The following is a 23,597-nucleotide window of genomic DNA, read 5'->3' as shown; positions in this document are numbered from 1 at the left end:
TTACAGTCCTCTTCTTTTTTTTTAATGTGTGATAATTATTTTTATTTATTTTTATTTTTATTTTTTTAGTTACAGTCCTCTTCTTGATACTTGATTGATTTCATCATGCTCATTATCACTTTTGTTTAATCTTCAGTTAGTTGTTTATGTGAATATTCTCTCAGATCTTTAATAAATGCTGTTAAGGAGATTAAAGAAAGTGCTTTTCATGTATATGAAGTCAGTATATTGTAAATACCCAGACTGTAAATTGTAGTTAAAATGGCCAATTTTCAACTCAACATTCCCTTGTCATGTGCCCCCAATACTCATGGCCACTTATATATGTCTGATAGGAGAGGAAACATGACAGAGGAAAAGTCATAATGGAAATTGACAGTGTTTTTCACCAGTGGCAGCGAAGACTGTAGTTTTGTACTTTTAGCAAAATCCATGATGTTTTGATTATCCTAGGCAAGTAAGGGGGCCTGAAATTTACGCTTCGTTGCATTTGTGGCAAATCTTCTTATGGATGACTCTTAACATAACACATATGCAATTTGTCTGCATATGAAAGTATGAGATATGACCCAATTATTTAATAATCTGGATGGCACTAGGTAATGCACACACACACACAAATCATCATTTCCAAATGAGAAAGAGGTGATACTGTAAAGTTTTTTTTGTTTTTTTTTTTTTTTTTGCAAGCAATCACATCTGCATTAGTGTTTGTAAATACATTGATACAAAAAGTAGGGGAGAAAAACAGATACTTGGAGAACAAGGAAATAAAAGCTATAGCTTTTCATCTATCTCACACACATATACTCAGAGTGACACAGAAACTGGTTCAAACTACCAGTAATGTGTCCTGTTTTGAGATATGATGAAGAAATACTAGCCAACCATAACTTGATGGTTCCTCACCCCAGATTTGGCATTTCTCTAAACCTTGCCATTCATACTCACCATATTATACCTAGGGAGGTCCACTCTAATTTGGACTATGAATCAGAAAGAATGAATGATTCTTCCTTGGGCTCTATCCCTGGCAAATAGCTATCCAGATTATACCTTAAATGGAGCAGAATCTCAATAAACAGTGACTGATTTTGATTGAATTGATACTTTTTTCAGGTACTATTATCTATTTTTAAGTGCAGCAAGTATGTCATTATTTAGTAATCTTATTCTTCATATCTCAATTTTCCCAAAGCTTATGTACATAAACTTGACTCTTATCACTAAGCTCTAAAGTTCTGGCCTTGCTCTTTTTCCACATTTCCAATGGAACAGTGTTGCTTTAAGTCATGTAAAATCTATAAAGGTGGTTATTAATATCATCTACACTGTACATCTGAGGCAAGAATAAAACATAAAGCACATCTGAACCAAGAAATGATTCTTTTTCATAATATTCGGTAGATTAAAAGCCGTTGGACATTTAAATGAAATTATTGTACCTGCCAAAAATCCATTTAAATTTTGTGTTAACTCAAATTGTTCCACCAGTTAGTGCAAAGGCTCTGAACTTCTACATGTAGCTCACCTGTTTGAATGATTTGATCCAAAATAAAATTTAGTGCCTAAAACCTCTGGCATTTTAGTTAAACATAGATGATCCTTTCAAAATTTCCTTTATAGTTTTGATTTATGTCTTTCCCTAACTCATCCAATTGGCTTTCTTGAATGCTCTCCTCAGAGTGTTCATTTGGTTATTTATCAAATTTTCCTCTGCCCTCCTCTATCCCCTACAAAGAAATAGCAATGCCATCTTCTTTGGAAAGGATGTCATGCTGTAGGAAACCCCGCATAAATCAAGAATTGCACTTTTCTGTCACTAATTTTGTTATTCCTTTGAAACAGGGAGAAATCCTTTTGTGAAACCAGTTGTGACTCAGTGAATGTAGGGTCTTCCTTTTCTCTGGGGAAGGAGGAAGGATTTTTAGAACAAAGAACTACTTTTTGAAGAATCTGGGGAATGTTAGGTGTAAGATTAATGGATGTCTTTGTAACCTAAGTTTTACTTGTGTTTTCCAGGCAGTGCTTTGCCCTCTATTAGATAAGAAAGAAAGAAAAGAAACTGGATTCAAGTATTCTTAAATCCAGTTTCTTTTCTTTCTTCCTTTCTTTTTTAAGATTATTTATTTATTCATTTGAGAAGGAACACAAACAGGGGGAATGGCAGAGGGAGAAGCAGACTTCCCACTGAGCAGGGAACCTGACAAGGGGCTTGATCCCAGATGCTTAATCAACTGAGCCACCCAGGTGCCCCTTAAATCCAGTTTCTAGTTGGAGGCATGACAATTAAAATTGTTGTCAATTCCCTGGTCATTTGATTCAGAAACTGTCTTTACTGTAATTTACAGAACAGGTACATATGTGGATAATTTCTAAGGAATTTCATTCAATTTATCAAATACTTATGAAAACCATTATGTTTTGGTATTACGTTAGTAACTGTGGACAATCTGAAAATAAAACAGATAAAGGTTTTACCTTTGAGGAACTGACAACTCAGTAAAGGAAATTAAATAAGCATCCAAATAAATATAGTGCAAAATTCAGTAAGAGAAATAACTGAAATATGTTATAAACAAATAATAGGGAAAATATATATATCAAGTTTGGGAAGAATCAGGAAAGCTTCCTGAATACAGGGTCATCTGAGATGGGCCTCAAAGGTTGGGAGATTAGTATACCAAGGAACCTCTCTTGAGCTTGCAAATGACCAAAACCAAATAAAAAATAGAGAAGGAAATATAGCTAAGGGACCCTGTTGCTTTCTAATATTAATTTTTTCTCTAAGTTCATTCTATATCACTCTGGACAAATTATTCTCATTTATCTTGTCCCTAAAATGAAGATATTGGGCTGTTGATTCTAATGTGCTCTATAGTATGTGAAGTAGGGACAAATATTCAAGCAACAAACAGGAGTTAGTGATATGAGTTAGTGAAATAAATTTGTGGGGGGAAGGGGGTCAGAAGACTTCAAAGTTCTCTCTATAGCTCTGGAATTATATAATTAAGTACAAACCTAGCACCGGTTTCTATTATCATATTCTGACCAGAGGCAAGCAAATATTTCTTTTTCATTTTTTAAAAAAATTGTGTATTCTATCAATGAGTAGCACTGACCTTTGCACACAGTAGTTGGGCAATAAGCTCTTTATCAGGTATATTACTTATCATTAAGGTTTGTATCTTTGGCTTTCATTTGAAACATATTCCTCTGTTTCCTCATTTTGTTTGACTCTTTGTGTTTTATTTTGTCTGTGTTAGGCAAAATAGCTACCTCTTTCAGTCTTGAAGGAGTGGCCTTGTGTAGAAGATGAAACTTATAGTTCAACCTTGCTCTAGTTCTTGGTTGTCTCTCAAACCTTTGAGATTATTGAAGTGGCCTGATTTGTTCTTGATAGATCACAGTTGTTGAGGGTGTACCAAGACTTGTCAGTGTTCTAAAAGGGGAGATCTCAATTAACACCAGTTTTATGCTGATTGGAAGCCAGATCCTCAGAGATCAGCTTTTAAAGTGTGCAAATATGTATAATCATGTGGGACTATACTTGTAAACCCTTCTGATCCCACTGAACTGTAAACCACCTGGTCTGGAGGTGCCCCCTAGGAACAAATATGTGGAGATTAGACAACATGCTACTGAACAACCCATGGGTCCACAATAACAAAAAATGAAAGAAGAAATAAAAACCCCTTGAGACAAATGTAAATATATCAAAATCTGTAGGATGCAGCAAAAGCACTTCTAATAGGGAAGATATAGTCCTACACCAAGAAATAAGAAAAATCTCAAGTAAACAATCTAATTTTAACCTAAAGGAACTAGAAAAAGAATAACAAATGAAGTACATAGTAGAAGAAAGGAAAGTACAAAGATCAGAGTGGACATAAATGAAGTAGAGACTAACAGACTATGAAAAAAACCAATGAATGAACTTCTCTTTTAACTATTTAACTTATTTACTACTTTAACTTAGAACTTAAAAGTAGTTAAAAGAGAGGTTACAACTAATATCACAGAAATAGAAAGGATCATAAGAAACTACTATAAACAATTGTACACCAATAAATTGGATAATCTAGAAAGACTGAATTATAAACAAGTAGAAAATCCTGGGGCACCTGGGTGGCTCAGTGAGTTAAGCCTCTGCCTTCAGCTCGGGTCATGATCTCAGGGTCCTGGGATTGAGCCCCGCATTGGGCTCTCTGCTCAGCGGGGAGCCTCCTTCCCCCCCACCCTGCCTGCCTCTCTGCCTACTTGTGATCTCTGTCTGTCAAATAAATAAATAAATCTTAAAAAAAAAAAGAAAGAAAAAGAAAATCCTATTAGACTGATTACTAGGGGTGCCTGGGTAGCTCAGTTGGTTAAACATCTGCCTTCAGCTCAGGTCATGACCCCAGGTTCCTGGAATCGAGCTCCATGTCAGGCTCCCTGCTCAGCAGAGGAGTCTGCTTCTCTTTCTCCCTCTGTCCCTGCTCATGTGCTCTCTCTCTCTCTCTCTCTATCAAATAAATAAATAAAGTCTTAAAAAAAAAAACCCCATTTGTTAAAAAAATAAAAAGACTGATGATTAGTAGGGAACTGAGTCACAATCTGAAACCTCCCAACAAAACAGAAGTCTAGGGGCAGATGGCTTTACTGATCAATTTTGCCAAACATTCAAAGATTATACTTCTAAAGTAATTTCATGAAGTCAGCATACACTGATACCAAACCAGACAAGAACACCACAAAATAAAATTGTAGGTCAATATCCCTGATGAAGATAGATAGTCAAAATCCTCAACAAAATTTTAGCTAACGGAATTCAACAATACATTAAAGGGATCATACACCATGATCAACTGGGATTTATTTTAGGGTTAAATGGATGGTTCAACATTTTGCAAATTCATCATCATGATACAGTACATTAGCAAAACAAATGGATTTCATATGATCATCTCCATAGTTGTAGAAAAAGGATTTGACAAAATTCAACATCCATTCATGACAAAAACCAAACAAATTTGGGTAAAGAGGGAATGTAACTCAACATAATAAAAGCCAGATATGACTGGTCCACAGCAACATCATACTCAAGAGTGAAAAGCTGAAGGAGCTTCCTTTAAGATCATGAACAAGACAAGGATGCCCACTCTTGTCACTTTTATTCAACATAGTATTAAAAGTCCTGGCCAGAGGAATTAGGCAAGCAAATGAAATAAAAGACATCCAAATTGGAAAAGAAGTAAAACTGTCACTATTTGCAGACATGATTTTATATATAGAAAACTCTAAATACACTACCAAAAAACTGTTAAAACTAATAAATTTACTAAACTGTAGGGTATAAAATCAATATACAAAAATCTGTTGTGCTTCTATATACTAACAAACTATCAGAAAAAGAAATTAAGAAAATTATCCCATTTATAGTTGCATAAAATAATACCTAGGAATAAAGTTAACTAAAAAGGTGAAAAACTTGTACTCTGGAAACTATAAGACATTGATAAAAGAAATTGAAGACACACACAAAAATGGAAAGTTATGTAATGTTCATGGACTGGAAGAATTCATATTGTGAAAATGTCTATATTACTCAAAGCAATTTACAGAGTCAATGCAATCCCAATAAAAATTCCAGTGGCATTTTTCCCCAGGAACAGAACAAACAATCTTAAAATTTGTGTAAAGCCACAGAAGACCCCAAATAGCCAAAGTAACCTAGAGAAAGAACAAATCTAAAGGCATCATTCTCCCTGATTTCAAACTAGGCTGCAAAGCTAAGTAATCAAAACAATATGGAATTGGCATAAAACAGACATATAGATTAATAGAACAGAATGGAGAGCTCCGAAATAAAGCCATGCACATATGGCCAATTAGTCTATGACAGAGGAGGCAAGAATGTGCAATGGGGAAAGACAGTCTCTTGAATAAATGGTTTTGGGAAAATGGGACAGTCACATGCAAAAGAATGAAACTGGACCACTTTCTTACACCATATACAAAAATAAACTAAAAATGGATTAAAGACTTGCATGTAAGACCTGAAACAAAAATCCTAGAAGAAAACATAGAAAGTGAACTCTTTCACATTAATTGGTATTGGTGATGAATTTTTGGATCTGACTCCAAAATCAAAGACAGCAAAAGCAAAAATAAACAAGTAGGAGTACATTAGACTAAAAAGCTTTTGCACAGCAAAAGAAAAAAAAAATCAATGAAATGGAAAGGTAATGCACTGCAAGGGAGAAAATATTCGCAAATTGTATATCTGATAAGGGGCTAATATACAAGATATATAAAGAGCTCATACAGTTCAAGAGCATAAATAAATAAATAAATAAATAAATAAAGCCAATCTGATTTAAAAATGGACAGAGGATCTTAATAGGCATTTTCCCAAAAAGGACATACAGATGGCAAATGAGCACATGGAAAGATGTTCAACATCACCGTCTCAGGGAAATGCAAATGAAAACCACAATGAGATATCACCTCATACCTATTAGAATGGCTACTATAAAAAAAACAAGAAATAGTAAGTATTGAAAAGGCTACAGAGAAAAGGAACCCTTGTGTACTATGGGTAGAAATGTCAATTGGTGCAGCCACTATGGAAAACAACATGGAAGTTTCCCACAAAATTAAAAATAGAGCTACCGTATGATCCAGAATTTCTATGTATCTGAAGAAGAATGAAAACACTAATTCAAAAATATCATATATACCTTTATATTCATTGCAGCATTATTTACAATAGCCAAAATGTGGAAACAAGCTGAGCCCATTGAAGGTTGAGTGGAGAAAGAGGATGTGGTGTGTATACACACACACACACACAGACACACACACACACACTAGAATACTACTCAGTCATGAAACAGAACGAAATCTTGCCATTTACAGGGATGGACCTTGAGGGTATTATGCTAAGTGAAATAAGTCATACAGAAGACAAATACAATATGATTTCACTTATACATGGAGTTTAAAAAAACAAAACAAATGAAGAAACAAAATAAAACTCATAGATACAGAGAACAGATGGTGGTTGCCAGAGTGGATGGGGGTGGGAGACTGGGAAAAATGGATGAATGGGGTCAAGAGTTATAAAACTTCAAGTTGTAAAATTAATGTTATGGGGATATATTATACAGGATGGTGACAGCAGTTAATAATATTGTAGTGCATATTCGAAAATTGCCAAGAGAGTAAATCTTATCATCACAAGAAAAAATTTTTGTATGGATGGTAATAGATGGTAACCAGACTTTATTATGGTGATTGCTTCACAGTGTATGCAAATATTGAATCATTATGTTATATGCCTGAAATTAATATCTTATTATGTCAATTATACTTCAATTTAAAAAAAGACTTATAATAAAGATATTTCTAGTTAGCTACTCACAAGCTGCTGTCAGATCAGTGTTTTTTTCAGTGAAAGGAAGTGATATCCATACTACAATGCCTGTGGTGAAGTATTAGGAGGATACCATGTTTGGAGGGACATTGAATGTCTTTAACTAGAGCCCTGAGTTCTCTTATGAGAGGAGGACAAAGTTTGAGTGTTAGACAAGAGGTCTTTGGATGCCAATCTCAGGATATGGAATATTCTTTAGGAAATAAATAAATAACAAGAGACCATTGTTAAATCAATAGGGAAAGTCCAAAGAGAGGAAATTATTAAATGAGAGGCTTACTTGGTCTTGATATTGTACTGAGTACTGGGAAATTTGCTTGAGGATCTGATACTGCAATGGGAATAATTTATAGTATTTCATTTCCTTCATTTTCCCTGCCTGTCCTGTCTCCCTGAGGTTATAGCTTGGGAAGTAAATCAAGATTTCAGCTGAAACTGTTACCAAAGCACTTAGAAGTTCATATTGATTCTCATTATTATTTTTCCAGCTAAGCCCAACTCCTAAGGCTCTTTAAGTTGTTAAGTTTGCTTTCTTCTTAGATGGGTGAGATCAGTTTTCTTCCCTAAAGAAAAAGATTTCCATGCAAATAGATGCAGTGAATCAGAATACAGGGTTGTTTTGGTTCTAGTGTTTGCATAAGAAATGTAATACATTTATCTATCCCTGTCGTGTGACTGTATTTCCTGTTCTCAGAACAATTTACTGTTGACTTTTGTCAGTTCAGACAACGTGGGTTTGAACTACGTGGTCCACTTGTACACAGATCTTTTTTCAATAAATACATTCATTATCGTACTTTAGATGCATTATTTCTTCCTTATGATTTTCTTAAGGACATTGTTTTCCCTCTTGCTTGCTTTATGTAAGAATACAGTATATAATACATACAACAAACAAAATACATGTTAGTCAACTTCATGTTATCAGTAAGGTTTCTGGTCAACAGTAGTCTATTAATAATTAAGTTTTGGGAAAGTCAAAATTTATACCTGGATTTTCAACTGAATGGGGTTGGTGCCCCAAACCCCTTTGTTGTTCAAAGAATTTTGTTGTTTAGAATTTTGCTTTATTTGAATTGCAATAAAATATATTGTCATAAGCTAACTTAATAAAAAACATCAGATAAGAAACACCAAATATTAAAAAGTGGAAAAGGGCTCTTACTTCCTCTGCCTGGATACAATTGTTTGTAAATCGTAATTTGGGTTCATGCCTCTATTTAGGTAGTAACAACTACTGAGTTGCCACATTACTCTTTCTATTCCAAATAGCAATGCTTTTCTTATTTATATATCAGTGAAGAAGAAAATCTCAATAAATCAATAATCCTACATGTTAATAAATCCCATATTATCAAAAATATATCTCGTAGGACCACTTCTCACCACCTCTGTGTTACCAACTCAAGCCACACGATCCCACAAATGGATTATTGAGGTCTGAATGGCCTCCCAGCTACTCTTGATGATTCTCCCTTGTTCCCTGCAATGGGTTTAATTATTGTCTCCCCCCAAATTATGCCCACCTCAGAATGTGACCTTATTTGAACTAAGGTCTTCACAAAATTAATTGAGGTGAGGATTGAGATGAGATTCTACTAGGTTAAGGTAGGTCCTAAATCCAATTAGCGTGCCCTTATGTGAAAAAGAAAAAGACAAAACACAGAAACACAGGGAAGAAGGAAATGTGAAGATGGAGGTAGATACTGGAGCCATGTATCTACAAGCTAAGGAGTGCCAAGGATTGCCACCAATCACTAAAAGCTAGGCAAGAGTCACAAGATGGTTACACCTTGACTTTAGACTTCTGATAAATTTCTGTTGTTTTAAGCCACCCAATTTGTGATTATTGATTATGGCTGACCTAAAAAACTAATATACTCCCTAACAGTCTGACCTTATTTCCTTCTACTCTTCTTTGCTCACTCTGCTTCAGCCACAATGGCCTCTTTGCTCATCCTTTAACAACCAAAATATAGTTCTTTTTTTTTTTAAGATTTTATTTATTTATTTGACAGAGAGAGACACAGTGAGAGAGGGAACACAAGCAGGGGGAGTGGGAGCAGGAGAAGCAGGTTTCCCGCCGAGAAGGGAGTTGGATGCAGGGCTCAATCCCAGGACCCTGGGACCATGGCCTGAGTCGAAGGCAGATGCTCAATGACTGAGCCATCCAGGCACCCCTATCGTTCTGTCTTGAGCCTTTACACTTGCTATTCTCTTTCCTGTGAACAGTCTTCTCTCAGGTGTGTGCATGGCTTGTCCAGTCATTTCCTTAAGTGCTTTGAAAGATTTTAAAGATTACTTTATCTTTGAGGTCTTCCTTGATTGTCTTATTAAAATTGCTTATCTCCCAAGGATTTACATGTAAGACCTGAAACCATAAAAATCATAGAAGGAGATATAGACAGTAATCTCTCTGACATCGGCTGTAGCAACACTTTTCTAGATATGTTGCAGACTAGGGAAACAAAAGCAAAAATAAACTATTGGGACTAAATCAAAATAAAAAGCTTCTGCACAGCAAAGGAAACTGTCAACAAAACCAGAAGACAAACTACTGAATGGGAGAAGATATTTGCAAATGACATATCCACCCAATAAAGGATTGGTATCCAAAATATATAAAGAACTTGTATAACACCAAACATCAAACCAACCCAACCCCAAAACCCCCCAAAAATCCCATTAAAAATGAGAAGACATGAACAGGCATTTCTCCAAAGAGAACATACAGATGGCTAACAGACACATGAAAAGATGTTCAACATCATCAACAAGTAAATGTAAATCAAAACCACAATGAGCTATCACTTCATACCTGTCAGAATGGCTAAAATAAAAAACACAACGAATAACCAGTGTTGCTGAGAGTGTAGAGAAAGAGAAACTCTGATCATTGTTGATGAGAATGCAGACTGGTACAGCCACTCTGGAAAACAGTATCTAGATTTCTCAAAAAATTAAAAATAGAATTACCATATGATCTAGTAACTCCACTACTGGGTATTTACTCAAGGAATACAAAAACACTTATTTGAAGAGATATATTCACCCCCATGTTTATTGCAGCATTATTTATGATAGCCAAATTATAGTAGCAACCCAAGTGCCCACTGATAGATGAATGGAGAAAGAAGAGGTGGCATATATACACAAGGAATATTACTCAGCCATCAAAAAGAATGACCCATTTGCAAGAACATGGATAGATCTAAAGAGTATAAGGCTAAGTCAAATAAGTCAGTCAAAGACAAATGCCATATGATTTCACTCATATGTGGAATTTAAGAAACAAAACAAGCAAAGGGGAAAAAAAAGAGACAAACCAAAAAACTATAGAGAACAAATAGATGGTTACCAGAGGGGAGGTCAGTGGGGGGAATGGGTGAAATAAGGGAAAGAGATTAAGAGTTCACTAATGATGAGCACTGAGTAATGCGTAGAACCTTTGAATCGATATATTGCACACCTGAAACTAATATAACACTGTATGTTAACTATACTGGAATTAAAATTTAAAAACATAAAGACCTAGAGCAGAAAGAAAATCTTAAAGAAAGTTAAAATTGCGTATCTTTCTCTTTCCCCTGCCCACTGCTTATCCTTCTTTCTCGCTTTATTATTCTTCCTAGTGCTGATTACTCTTTGGCAAATATTTTACTACTTCATTTGCATGTTTTATGGCTCCTCCTTTACTCTGTAGGCTGTGTGGGCGGGGGTTTTTACTGTTTCTCTCGTACCCATGTCCCCAACACCTGTAATGTCACAGCATGCCCAGGCATAGATGAATGAATCCTTAACCTAAAGGTTCTTTTACTTCACATTTATTTTTCTAATTAATTAATTCCTCCATCAAATATTTATTGAGTCTCTAAGCTCAATGCTTTGGTGACTATTACAACTCATCAGACTTGGCCGTTGCTATCAGAGAACTTAAAACTTAAAAGGGTATATATTATGTTATATTATATTATATCATATCATATCATATATATTTTGTATAGATATAGATATAGATAAATGAAGGTAAAGGAAAGGCACTGAGGTAAAAATACCATGGTTCAAACATTGTGTCTGCTATTATTTGGGGGCATTTAAAATGTTTAATTCATATTTTTATAGATGATGTTTTTTGAAAAGTCACAATACAGACCAGTGAATGTCAATACGAATACAAAGTGGTAAAGAGCCCAGAAAAGCAGAGATCATTTTAGGCAAAGGTATTTGGGAAGGGTGTCCTGGGGAAGGTAGTATTTGAACAAAACTATGAGGGTATGTGTGATTTTGGTTGATGGAGATTATCAGACTGTATGGCAAAGAGAGCAAATAATGTGGTAATACACTGTGTAATAATGCAGTGATCTGGCAAATGTGCAGTGTGTCTGTCCGGCTTTAGTGGGAGAGAATGCTGGAGAGGCAGGCGATAGGCAGGAGTATCTTGCACATCATACTGTTTTTATTTGATTCTTCTAATTGTGTTCGGGAGAGAGAGAAACAGGGATAGGAGGAGTGTCCCATTCAAATACATTTGAAAAACTTTAGGACTCAGTCTTTTGCCCTTAAATCCCTATGCATCATTTGTTTCTTCTCCCTTGATCCATCCATTTTAAGTACTAAAGCCTCATACTCAACTCAGGACTCCAAAAGAGTCTGGTCCTAGTAGAAACGGGGAAGTTGAATGAATAAGAGGTATTAATTGAGCCTGGTTTCCATTCTTGGTTAGCCTGAGCGGAAGAAGTACTGAGAAGGGAATGTTTTCTAAGTTCTCACTCCTTGGTTGTGGCATTTGTCATCTCTAATTCAACCATCCTCTTTGCCAGTCCTGACATCTGGAACATCACTCTTTTTCATTTGCACATTCTTTGGTAATCATGCCCTGTCTTGCATGTAGTAGGTACCCATGAAAGAGTAAGTAATGATTTTTACTTAATTTGGCTTGTTTGTGGATTCCTCTCTCTTCTGCTTAGCCTTCCCTAGATGTAAGTTCTTGTGCTTATTATCTTTCCATTCCTTCATCGAGGTCACAGAGCTGGGCACATACCAGACACCCAGTTAAAGTTCATCAAACTGAAATCAGTTCTCCAAGAATAAATGCTATTTCATCACTCTGACTTTCGTATCTATGCGAGTAAATTTCAAATCTTTATCTCTGGACATTTTCTTTCAGTCCTATGTCTCCTGAAATGTAATATTTGTAAAAGAACATTGAATATAAAATCAGGAGGTGGGGATTAAAGTCTTGGCCATGCTCCTTGCTGAGACTGCATATTTAGAGCAAAATCTGGTATCTCTTCTACTCCCTTTTCTCATCCGCAGAACAGGGGTGATAATCGTCGTATCCATACCTCCCTGGAAAATGAGCTAAGATGGGTGAATGTGTTGCCAGCAGTTGTGCTCCCCTAGGTCACTGTCCTGGTGATGGGACATTTTTTTTTTAAGATTTTATTTATTTATTTGACAGACAGAGATCACAAGCAGGCAGAGAAGCAGGCAGAAAGAGAGGAGGAAGCAGGCTTCCTGCTGAGCAGAGAGCCAGATGTGGGGCTCGATCCCTGGACCCTGGGATCATGACCTGAGCCGAAGGCAGAGGCCTTAACCCACTGAGCCACCCAGGCGCCGTGATGGGACATTTTGCTGAACTTTTGTCATCATGCTTCGACCCTTAATTCCTCTACAAAGGCTATTCTTCTTTGGAATCTTCCTTTGTCTATTAACGACACTGCCAGTCTCTTAGGTTTAAAGTTGCTTACCATTTTCTCCTGTCCTTCTTCTTTGTTTTATTTAGTTGCTCTGCAGGCTTATTGATTCTTCCTTCCAAATGCATTTCCAATCTGTCCATTCCAGGGTAGAAGTTTGTCCTAAACTCCTACCTTTGTCCCCCAACCGATACCAACTATCTGTGGTATCTCACTACCACGACTTGCTTCACACATCACCAACCAGATTTATTTTCAAAAACAACTGCTTACATCATCTTACTTTCCGAGAGATCCTGGAGCCGTTTGCTATTGTGTTTCTTTCATTCATGCACATTTATCTGTTCTTTCAATTAACCAACATCTTACCCACCCCCCACCACTTCATTCCCAGCATCTTTTAAATGCCCATCTCAAGCCCAGGCTGTGCGCGAGATGCTAAAGATGAATGAGAAAAGAACTGAACTCCAGGAAGACTTTTGAATTCTCATCAGAATAAAGATTTTTCAATTCTGCATATATCCTGCCAACTCAGTCTTAACTTCCTTTCTGCTTCAGCACAATGTTCGCCCCGGCCCACTCTGGGCCATCTAGATTCTTTAATGCTTGACTAACATTTTGCATTCAACTTTATGTCAAGATGCTCCCCAGCCCAGCCTGTTCTTCGTCCGTTAAGCAAACATGGACTGATCACCTCTGTGCAAGATGCTCTCCTTTCTGCATACATATTTCAGGGTCTAATTTAAAATGTACTTTTTATGTACAAATGTACCTTTACAAAAACAAAAGCACAAATGTACTTTGTCCCAGTTGTGCTCAAGCCTAAAATTCTAATACCTTCATCTGTGCTTTATGGGGATACTGGATGCTGAATTATTCACAGCCTTATGATTTTGCTTACTTGTATGCTTGCCTTGCTTATACACAATGAGGTGATAGACTCCAGAGGTCTGGAATCATAGAGTCATTGTCAGCTTCCTGTATCCTCTTCTCCCTCCTCTTTCCTTTACCCACCTCCACCATACAATGAACTGCCTGCAAGAACTTTTGTATAGTTTTCAATAAAATGAAGTACTGAAGGTTGAGATGCTGGCCTACACCCCATTGCCCATTGTGATAAGGCAGCTTATTCATGTTTTTTTCCATGGATGATTAGTTCTGACAGAAATTGGTATTAGGCACACACACAAAAAGAGCTTCCATATTCAAATATGTTTGATAAATAATGGGTTAAGTCAAGTTAAACTAGTTTATTTACAGTAGGACTTCTCAGATCTTTAATATGCTAATAGACACATTGAATTTTTCTAGTGGGGACTCTACTTTCTCCAACTTATTTTATGATAAAACTCAAATGTTTTTGTTGGGACACATTTGTGGATTTAGTGCTCAACAATCATGCCTCTGGAATTGCCAGTTTTAGATCTCAGTACACCTAAGAATGACCGGAGTTCAGTTCTTGGTTTGTGATAGCTGCACAAAGTACCACACGGCTTCATTCCATCGCACCATTTTATCATCTACGTGGTATACCTTGCAGGGATTATCAAAAGAAGCAAATCATAAAAACAATATAAAGCATGCATGGGATGTTATAAATGGGGTCATTACTGACGAATAAAAGGGTAGCGATGACCCTATCTATTTAGCTCAGAGAGGTTGTTTGGTGGGATGAGTAGAAGCTGGTAGGCATGTACAGAGAGCACAAGGTTAGGATTTAGGACACTTGGGTTCCATTTCTGGCTTTGCCCTCAACTGCCTTTTGATTCATGCTGGTCATTGAATTTGTTCAGGTCCCATTTTTTGGGTTTCATTTATAAAATGAGCGGGTTAGGTTAAGTAAGTGCTAAAATACCTCCCAAGTCAAAATGTCCATGTCTGGGGTATGCAACTTCTTTATATTTCAGCTGTGACTTACCTGTACATAGAAATCCATGAGGTGTGCCTAAAGGCATAGGCGTAGTGCATGAAATATTAGAAGTCCATGTAAGACACGTGCAGGTGACTGGCTCGTGTTTCACATCCTCTCCAGTGGTTTGTGTGCCGGTTTCCCAGAGACAAAATACTCTCTTAGTTTTGAAATGTCATTTCAGTTATGCATTCTGAAGTGAAGAAGCAATGATCGCCTGGGGAATTTTCAATATAAATCACAGAGCTAAATCATCACTAATGCATCATAATGTGACTTTTCTGATGGCTTCTTTAGAAGGTTGTTAGTGGTTCATTTTCAGCTCTTCCTTTAATTGTGCCAAATGAGAAGAATGTAGGCATTTGGCCACAGCTGGCACACATCCAACTCACTTCATTTGTGAATGATTACAAAGTTGGACTCTAGACTCCAACAGAGAAGGTGGGAAAACTTTAGTCTATGACGAAGGTTTTCCCCACTCTGAATACCAAACATTTTCTTTTCTTTTACCTGCACTTTCAACATATTGCTTAAAGGAAGTGAAACACTGAACCACTTTCTCCATTTCCTTTCGGAAATGTTTGCTCTAAGACTCCCCCAGCAGGTTTTCATATGGGTAAACAGTCTGGAAGGGTAAATAACTCCACATATAATCAGGGTTTACTCAGTGGTTCACACTGATGTACAGTACTCAGTATTGATTTTACAGGAGTTGCCCAGCTGTTCTAACAGTGAAATAGTTAGAATTCATAGTATGGTGCCCTGGAAAGATAATGGCTGTGGGGCATTTGATTGTGATAGTTATTTAGCTCCCTGTATTTCTGAAAGAACCACCAGAAGATGGTGACTGGGTAATGGCCTTTCTTTCTTTTTCTTTCTTTTTTTTTTTTTAAAGATTTTATTTATTTATTTGGCAGACAGAGATCACAAGTAGGCAGAGGCAGGCGGCGGGTGGGGGTTGGAGGGGGAAGCAGGCTCCCTGATGAGCAGAGAGTCTGATGAGGGGCTTGATCCCAGGTCCCTGGAATCATGACCCGAGCAGAAGGCAGAGGCTTTAACCCACCGGGCCACCCAGGCACCCCAATGCCCTTTCTTAAAAGCAAGATACAATAAAAAATAATAGAGATAGGAACGATTTTAGACAATGACCCCAAATACGACAAAGTCCATGAATATTGTTTATCTTCTATTTTTATCTTATTTAATACATTCATTTCATTTCATATGGTCAGTCCTCAACCAGCTGATGTCAGACTGTGCTTGGTTTTTGGTTTTTTTTTTTTTAGATTTTATTTATTCATTTGACAGACAGAGACTACAAGTAGGCAGAGAGGCAGAAAGAGAGGGGGAAGCAGGCTCCCCACTGAGCAGAGAGCCTGACTTGGGGCTTGATCCCTGGACCCTGAGATCATGACCCGAGCCAAAGGCAGAGGCTTAACCCACTGAGCCACCCAGGCGCCCCTGTGCTTGGTTCTTTTGCCTGTTTCCCACAGTTCACATAAGATCACACAAAATAACAGAGGTACTACCCTCTGCGTGTGGAATATTGTTATTATTGTATGATTGAGCTTTACTTATTGTGTGGACACAGGAAGCTCAGTTTTATCTCCAATAAAGTAATTAGATTGTAAAGAAATGTTTTGCTCCATAAAAGTAACCTAGGATCATTTCAGGGAATGCCTGTATTAAAGGACTTAGTGGGAAGATTCAATGATGATTAGGAATATAATGATAAATAAGAGATCATCCTTTCTTCTGAGAATCCCCAGGCTAATAGAGATGTGGAGAAGATAGGTGCATAGTAATCACAGTGTGACTGAGTAGGAGCCACAGCAGAGTAAAGACAAGGACGGTATAGCAGGCGTGGACTGGCACACCAGAGGAGATGGAATGAGCTCATATTGAAAGTAGATATTCACTGGGGAATTAAAGAGGAAATCCTTTTAATAGCAAATACCCCACCCCAAAAAACCCCACTAAAATTAGAGAATGGGGTATGTATGGGAATGGAAAACTGTTCCCCTGTGGAGAAAGCATGAAGGCATTTATGAAAATGCAGACATGGGAGGTTGGAATAATAGGCATTTGTGAAATAGTGAAGAGGCTTGAATAGCAAACAATTTTTTAAAAAGATTTTATTCATTTATTTGACAGAGAGACAGTGAGAGAGAGCATGAGAGGGGAGAAGGTCAGAGGGAGAAGCAGACTCCCCATGGAGCTGGGAGCCCAATGCGGGACTCGATCCCAGAACTCTGGGATCACGATGACCTGAGCCGAAGGCAGTCTTTTAACCAACTGAGCCACCCAGGCACTCGGCAAACAATTTTAAAATGTTTTTTTCTTTTGTTTGTTTGTTTGTTTGTTTTAAAGATACATCCTTTTAAAGATTATTTATTTAATTATTTGAAAGACAGAGATCACAAGTAGGCAGAGAGGCAGGCAGAGAGAGAGGAGGAAGCAGGCCCCCCGCTGCGCAGAGAGCCCGATGCGGGGCTTGATCCCAGGACCCTGGGATCATGATCTGAGCCAAAGGCAGAGGCTTTAACCCACTGAGCCACCCAGGCGCCCCTTAAAATGTTTTTAAAGAAGGGGTGCCTGGGTGGCTCAGTCGGTTAGGCATCTGACTCTTGGTCTCAGCTCAGGTCATGATCTCCCAGTTGTGGAATCGAGCCCAGCGTTGGGCTCTGCACTCAACCCTCTGCTTCAGATTCTCTCTCCCTCTCCTTCCTGTGCTCTCTCTCTCTCTCTCTTTCTCTCTCTCAAATAAGTAAAATCTTTAAGAAAAATATGTTTTTTATTTTTTAAAATTTTATTTTTTTAAATTACCCAAAGCCAATAAAGAGCCATTGAGAACTTTTAAAATTCTCTTTCCTATACTCAAATCTATCTATGCATCTATGTATCTGTGTATCTATCTATCTATATATCTGTACATATATCCTAAAAGTGAACACATACAGTCTTTCTATATTTGATTTTGCCTTTTCCTCCTATAGTCTCATCACCAAACTGCCCACTTGGGGCAATCAGTATCAACGATCTCATCTAACCTTTATGGTTTTTCTCATGGTTCATACAATCATATTTAAATATGTAAAAACACACAGACATATAGATGGGGCTGCCACTGTGTTCTAAAAGTTTGCTCATATTGTATACATTTTTCTGCATCTTGCCTTTCTTACTTCATGCCTTTTTGAAATTCCTTCAAATCAGCTTCTGTTTTTAAGTCTCCACGTTATATAGTAATTCATCTATCCATCTATTTGTATGATTTTCTTTGTTTCTGGTAAATATAGTCCCATACATATACATATATTCCTAAAAACTGGTGTTTATTTTTCTAGGGTAAAGACCTAATTTTAATAAATTACCAGATTACATTCCTCAAAAGCTGTAACAATACACATTTATATGAGAGAATTTCATTCCACAACTTTTCCAGCATTGGGCAAGAGAGTTCTTTCTTGCTTTGACAGTTCATTGTATATCAAACTCCATCACATTATTACACGAGAGCCCCTTGTCTTGTATTTCTTTACCATTTGGATTTGCTTTTTTGAACTTACCTTCTTTCTACTGTTTCTAATTCTTTTTCTGTTAATTTTTGCGAGCTCTTTGTCCATCCTCTGCAATAGTAATATTTCTTCAAAATCTGTTGTTTGCCTAGTGACTTTGCGAGTAGCATATTTTGTCACATGAAAGATTTAACTTTTGTATGGTATCTTTTAAATGATAACATTGGATTTCTAGTTGTGGTTAAGAGAGTCTTCTTTTCTCCAACATTGCACATGCATATACTGGGATATATTCTTTGACAGTTTTGTGGTTTTATGTATTATAGTTAAGTCTCTAACCCTTGTGGTATTTATTTTTGTATACAACATATCTGTGGCCCAATTTCATTTCCTCTCAGTTAATAGCCCATTGGGCCAACACTATGTATTAAATTAACTTTTTTCTCATTGCATTGAAATACAATAACTTTATCATACACTAAGTTCTTTTATATTCTGAGATCTATTTCTGGATTTTCAATTCTGTTTCTTTGACCTATTTTTCTATCCCTGTACCAATACCATGCATTTTCACAGTAGCCACATAGTACTTTCTACTATTTGATGAAGCTTATCCTTCCTTTAACACTCTTTCTCAAATTTTTCCCAGTACTTGGTATTCCATATAAATATTAGCATTATTGGATCCTATTGAAAAATCTTATTGGGTTCTAATTAGAGTTGCATTATAATGTACATATTAATTTTGGGAACAAAGACAATATAGTTTTCCTCATTTGGGTTCTGTCCCTTTTCTGTTAAACAGAAGCATCTTTAGCTGGGGCTAGACATGATCAGGTGGATAGTTTTAAAGGTTCAGTGCAGAATGGAGGACAGATGAGACTGCAGGAAGACTGGATAGGAAGACCAGTGTGTGGTGGTTGCCATCATCCAGAAAATGCAGAGTCCAGGCTAAGACAGTGACCGGTGGGTCAAGAGGGTATTGAAAATAGTTATCCGGCAGGTAAAACTCAACATTAATTTTTAAGGGAACTGATTCAGAAACTGAAGGAGACATAGGAGTATTTACTGGCTCAGGATATTGACCGGATTGTGACTGGATTCATGGCGCCGTTCATAAAGAGAAGTCAAAGCTGGGGAAACGTTTTGAAGAGTAAAGAGACAAAGAGCTCAATCTTGGACACATTTCATTTTGAAGTGCCTAATAATAGATATGAATTTGGAACTGAGGTGCGAGATCTGGGTTAGAAGTAGAAGAGGAGTATCAGAAGTGATAGTTACACGTGTGCACGTGTGCATGCGTGCGTGTGCATGTGTGTGACTTTGTGTGGTTAAGGGTGATACTGCCCCAAAGGCCATGCAAAATAAGAAGATTAAAGTTCATTAAAGGAACGCTTCCACTCTCAATTTGAAACATCACACTTGACTTCATGCTTGGCCAAGTGACAAAGGATATTTCTACTTGTAAAGAAGCCAGACCGAGGAGAAGTCTTCACTCAGTTTTCCCAAAATAGTTAGAAGGAAGCACGAAAACTCAAGCAGTCTTGGACACTGCGATCTGAAGACTGCTGGCAGAACAGGCATTTGTTTTATTTATGGTGTTGGGAGCATCTAGTGATGCATTAAGGCAAGTAAGAGGAAAATATATCATGTATATTACTTGGTGAAATACAAGCTCACATCTGCACATACTCACCCAGCACACATGGAAACCCACACAAACACACCGGTGTGTGTAAAAGCTCCTCTCAGTTTCTTCATGTTGCTTTCGCTTTTGATAAGCTACCATGTTTATTTCTAATGAGGAGTTTCTTTAGGGAATGTGTCTCTTCACCTCCAATGATAATATTATCAGTACAGTCACATAGAGGTCCTGGGTGGGGACTGCTTTGTTAAATGACATTTGGCAGCTGGCTGATGAAGTTTAGCCAATTGCCATGCCAGATATTTAGTAGCATAATGTAGCATGGGTTGGATGCCAATGGTTCTTGGACTGTTTCCTCTCCCTGCTTACGTGCTACGGACCCAGGGGGTGACTAACAAAGTGGCACGCTTTATTCATCTGTGAATAACAGCATGTGCAAATGAAGCCTGGGAATCAGAGCTCTCCTTCCTCTGCTGGAGAAAAGAGGATGTTTTGGTGGCTCATCCTTAATTCTGCATTGGCCTTTAGGCTTATCCGTATTGATTGTTCCCACATTTCCATGCAGCCATTTGAATCAAAATGTGAGATCTTTCATTTTAAATGTTGTATGCATCCAGATTTCAAATAGACATTCAGTATGAGAACAGGAGATGTTTTGCATTGAGCTAATTACATTGAATTAGGATAGTTGAAATTCTTACTTGAAACCCAGTCCCTTTATTAATTATTGCAAAGTAATACGATGTATTTTATAATCAATTTGTTGCATTTTAATGAGTCATACTTCTTACTTATTAACCTATTAAACAAACGTATTAAAGATATACTGTATACAATCAGCAGGCTAGATGCTGTCCCAGTGTATACACTTTCTTATATTTGCTTCTTACTGCTTTCATTTGTTTGCTCATTTCTTCATCCAACTTTCCCTTCTCTGTCCGGCAGGATAATACTAGTTTCCTCCAAATTTAATTCCGTGCTCTTTTCATGCATTTTGTACTTGATTACTTTTTTATGTGCAACTACAAATCCAATGTATTTTATTTTCAGAATTAAAAAAAAAAAGCCATAGACCAATAGTCATGTCAGTATTTCCTTTTTTATCTTCACCAATCATATTTGGTTCATTTGGCAAAGATCACGCCATATTTTGTCCTGAATTTAATTGGATTGAGTAGACATTGGCTTTGAAATTTCATTCTCTAAACCACAAAAGAAAATGAATGTTTTTATGAGTCAAGCAAAAGAGGGATCAATACACTCCTGTTCTTAGGGCCATGAGTCAATGTAGCAATGTTCATCCTCTTCAATACCCCTGGATGGACCTTCTAAATAGAAGCTCAGCTCCCATGGCATGCTGCCTGGGGGCAGTGGCTGAAGAGGAAGAGGAGGGGAGTGCACCCAAGGTAGAGATGACCTTGGCCTGAACTTCCCCAAAGGAAACAGACCATGGAGGCTCTGTAGAGGAAAGGGAAGGGGGGTATTGCCATGACGGTGAGCCCCCCCGTTCCATTCCATGCAAGTGTGACCTAGTTTGATTGTCTCTGCTCTGTCACCGTGACTGTTTATGTATTCCTTTCCATGGTGCTACTCAGGTCAATTTAACCTTATCCTCCAAGCACTTAACACTGCCAGGGACTGACTTAGGTGACTAAGGAAGAATCCATAAGGACGATTTTGTTATGTGAGAATGTATATTCCAGCAGGGAATACGGGCCATGAAGCAAGATAGATACCACTTCCCAAGGCCAGAAATTAGCAATTCATTTAACTCTGAATAGTATGAAATATATCTTCTATTTTTTCCTAACATATCATTGCCTTCAAATGCTAAACAGAAATGTCTTTCAGAAACTGTATGTGAATTGCTAAAACACATATGGTATTTCCACTTATTTGTGCTCTCAACCAATAATTTACTTCCCCTCCCCACCCAAAAAAGTGAATGCTACAAGAAAAAAAAAATCTTGTATTACCATTCAGAAATAATTGCAGCCCTGGAAGGCTGATTTTTTTCATGCTGGAAAAAACTTTCTCGAAGAGGTTACCCTTGTAATGGAGAGCTTATGTTGAACATCTGTTTGAAGTGATTGGCTCAGAGCTAAACACTTGGTGTGTATCATCTCAGTCACCTTTCTAACAACTTAACAAGAAGGTTCTATTATTATCCCATTTTACAGACAAGAGAACAGAGGCCTAGAGAGAAAAGGTAACTGGCAAAGCCTCTATGGATTCTGAGGAATGAAACAGAAATTGAACACAGGTTGATGTGCTCAGAAGGTTCAGAAGGTTGATGGCATTCTGAGGTCTAAAAGAACTTAATTATTATGAATGGTCTTACCCTCAGCTGATAGCCAGCTACTTGCTGTCTTTCAGAGAGATGGCGAAGTCTTTCGTGACTACATTGCATTTCAGTCTTGTTATAACCTGCAGAGGCCGAGATTATTCAATTCTAATTTACAACGAAGAAACTCTGTTCAATAATTGTTCAAGACCCGAAATTAGCATTTTCTCCTGTCACTCTTTATCCCCCTATCCTGCTTTACTATTCTTTTTAATTGAACCTACTTCCACCTGACAGTTTTATATTGATTTGTGTGTTGTCATTCTCCCCTCCCTCCATCCATGGCTCCTTATGTTTTTGTTCTCTGCTGTGTCCCCACAGCCCAGAGCCTTCCTTAGAGACATGAGGCTCAAGACAAGTATCGCCCAGCGGTTGAAGTGTACAACACAAAAGTGGCCTGTGTGCTTTGGGGTCTGTCAGTCACTGCTCTTTTATCCTGGGAGGAACTGGGTCTCTGTCCTTCCTACAGCTTCTTCCAAGGTCCTGACCTTGGGGAAAGCAGTTCAGCTTTTCACCCATTCTCAGCTTGGGAGTGTGTCTACCATTCCCCTTCTATGCGGCCCTGACCCAGAAGAGGCAATGACCACAGTGTCAACAAAAATCAGCTCTGAAGTCATGTGAAGTCCAGAAGGGATGTCTGGCAAATCCTCAAGCTCCCATTAGCTCGATGATGGGATGTAGCAGATGCACTTTAGACCTTTTCCTTGAGTCTGGAATTGATGCCAAATTAACAATATTGCATCCAGAACTCTACCAGAGAACAGGCTGAATTTCTTGGCCCACTGTTTGTCATCCTGGCATCCTACTGTCAAGGAAAAAGTGTCCAGAGATTTGTTCCAACAGTCTGCTGCCCCAGGCAATGATGTGGTCCTTTCAGCATCCAGGAAGTCCCCCCACCTCTTTCCACTGCCAGCTTTTGCATTGTGGCCTTCAGGATGCCACTAATGTATGTGGGGCACATGGAATCTGACCCCAGAATAATTGTTCCAGTGAATAGAATGGGACATAGTATCCTCTGAAATCTAGCCCTCATCTATCTTTTTTTTAAAAAGAAGATTGTATTTATTT

The 23,597-nt window shown here is 37.6% G+C and overlaps 1 protein-coding gene across 4 annotated transcripts in view; it reads left to right on the top strand.

Annotated features, from left to right (window-relative positions):
• Positions 1-23,597, top strand: part of RAB27B (RAB27B, member RAS oncogene family) — a 155,659-nt gene that overhangs the window by 30,230 nt on the left and 101,832 nt on the right. The window lies entirely within an intron of this gene.

This window comes from Lutra lutra, chromosome 12 (assembly GCF_902655055.1).
Source record: "Lutra lutra chromosome 12, mLutLut1.2, whole genome shotgun sequence".
In the NCBI taxonomy this organism is placed as follows: Eukaryota; Metazoa; Chordata; class Mammalia; order Carnivora; family Mustelidae; genus Lutra; species Lutra lutra.
This window is presented reverse-complemented; position numbering and strand designations above follow the sequence as displayed.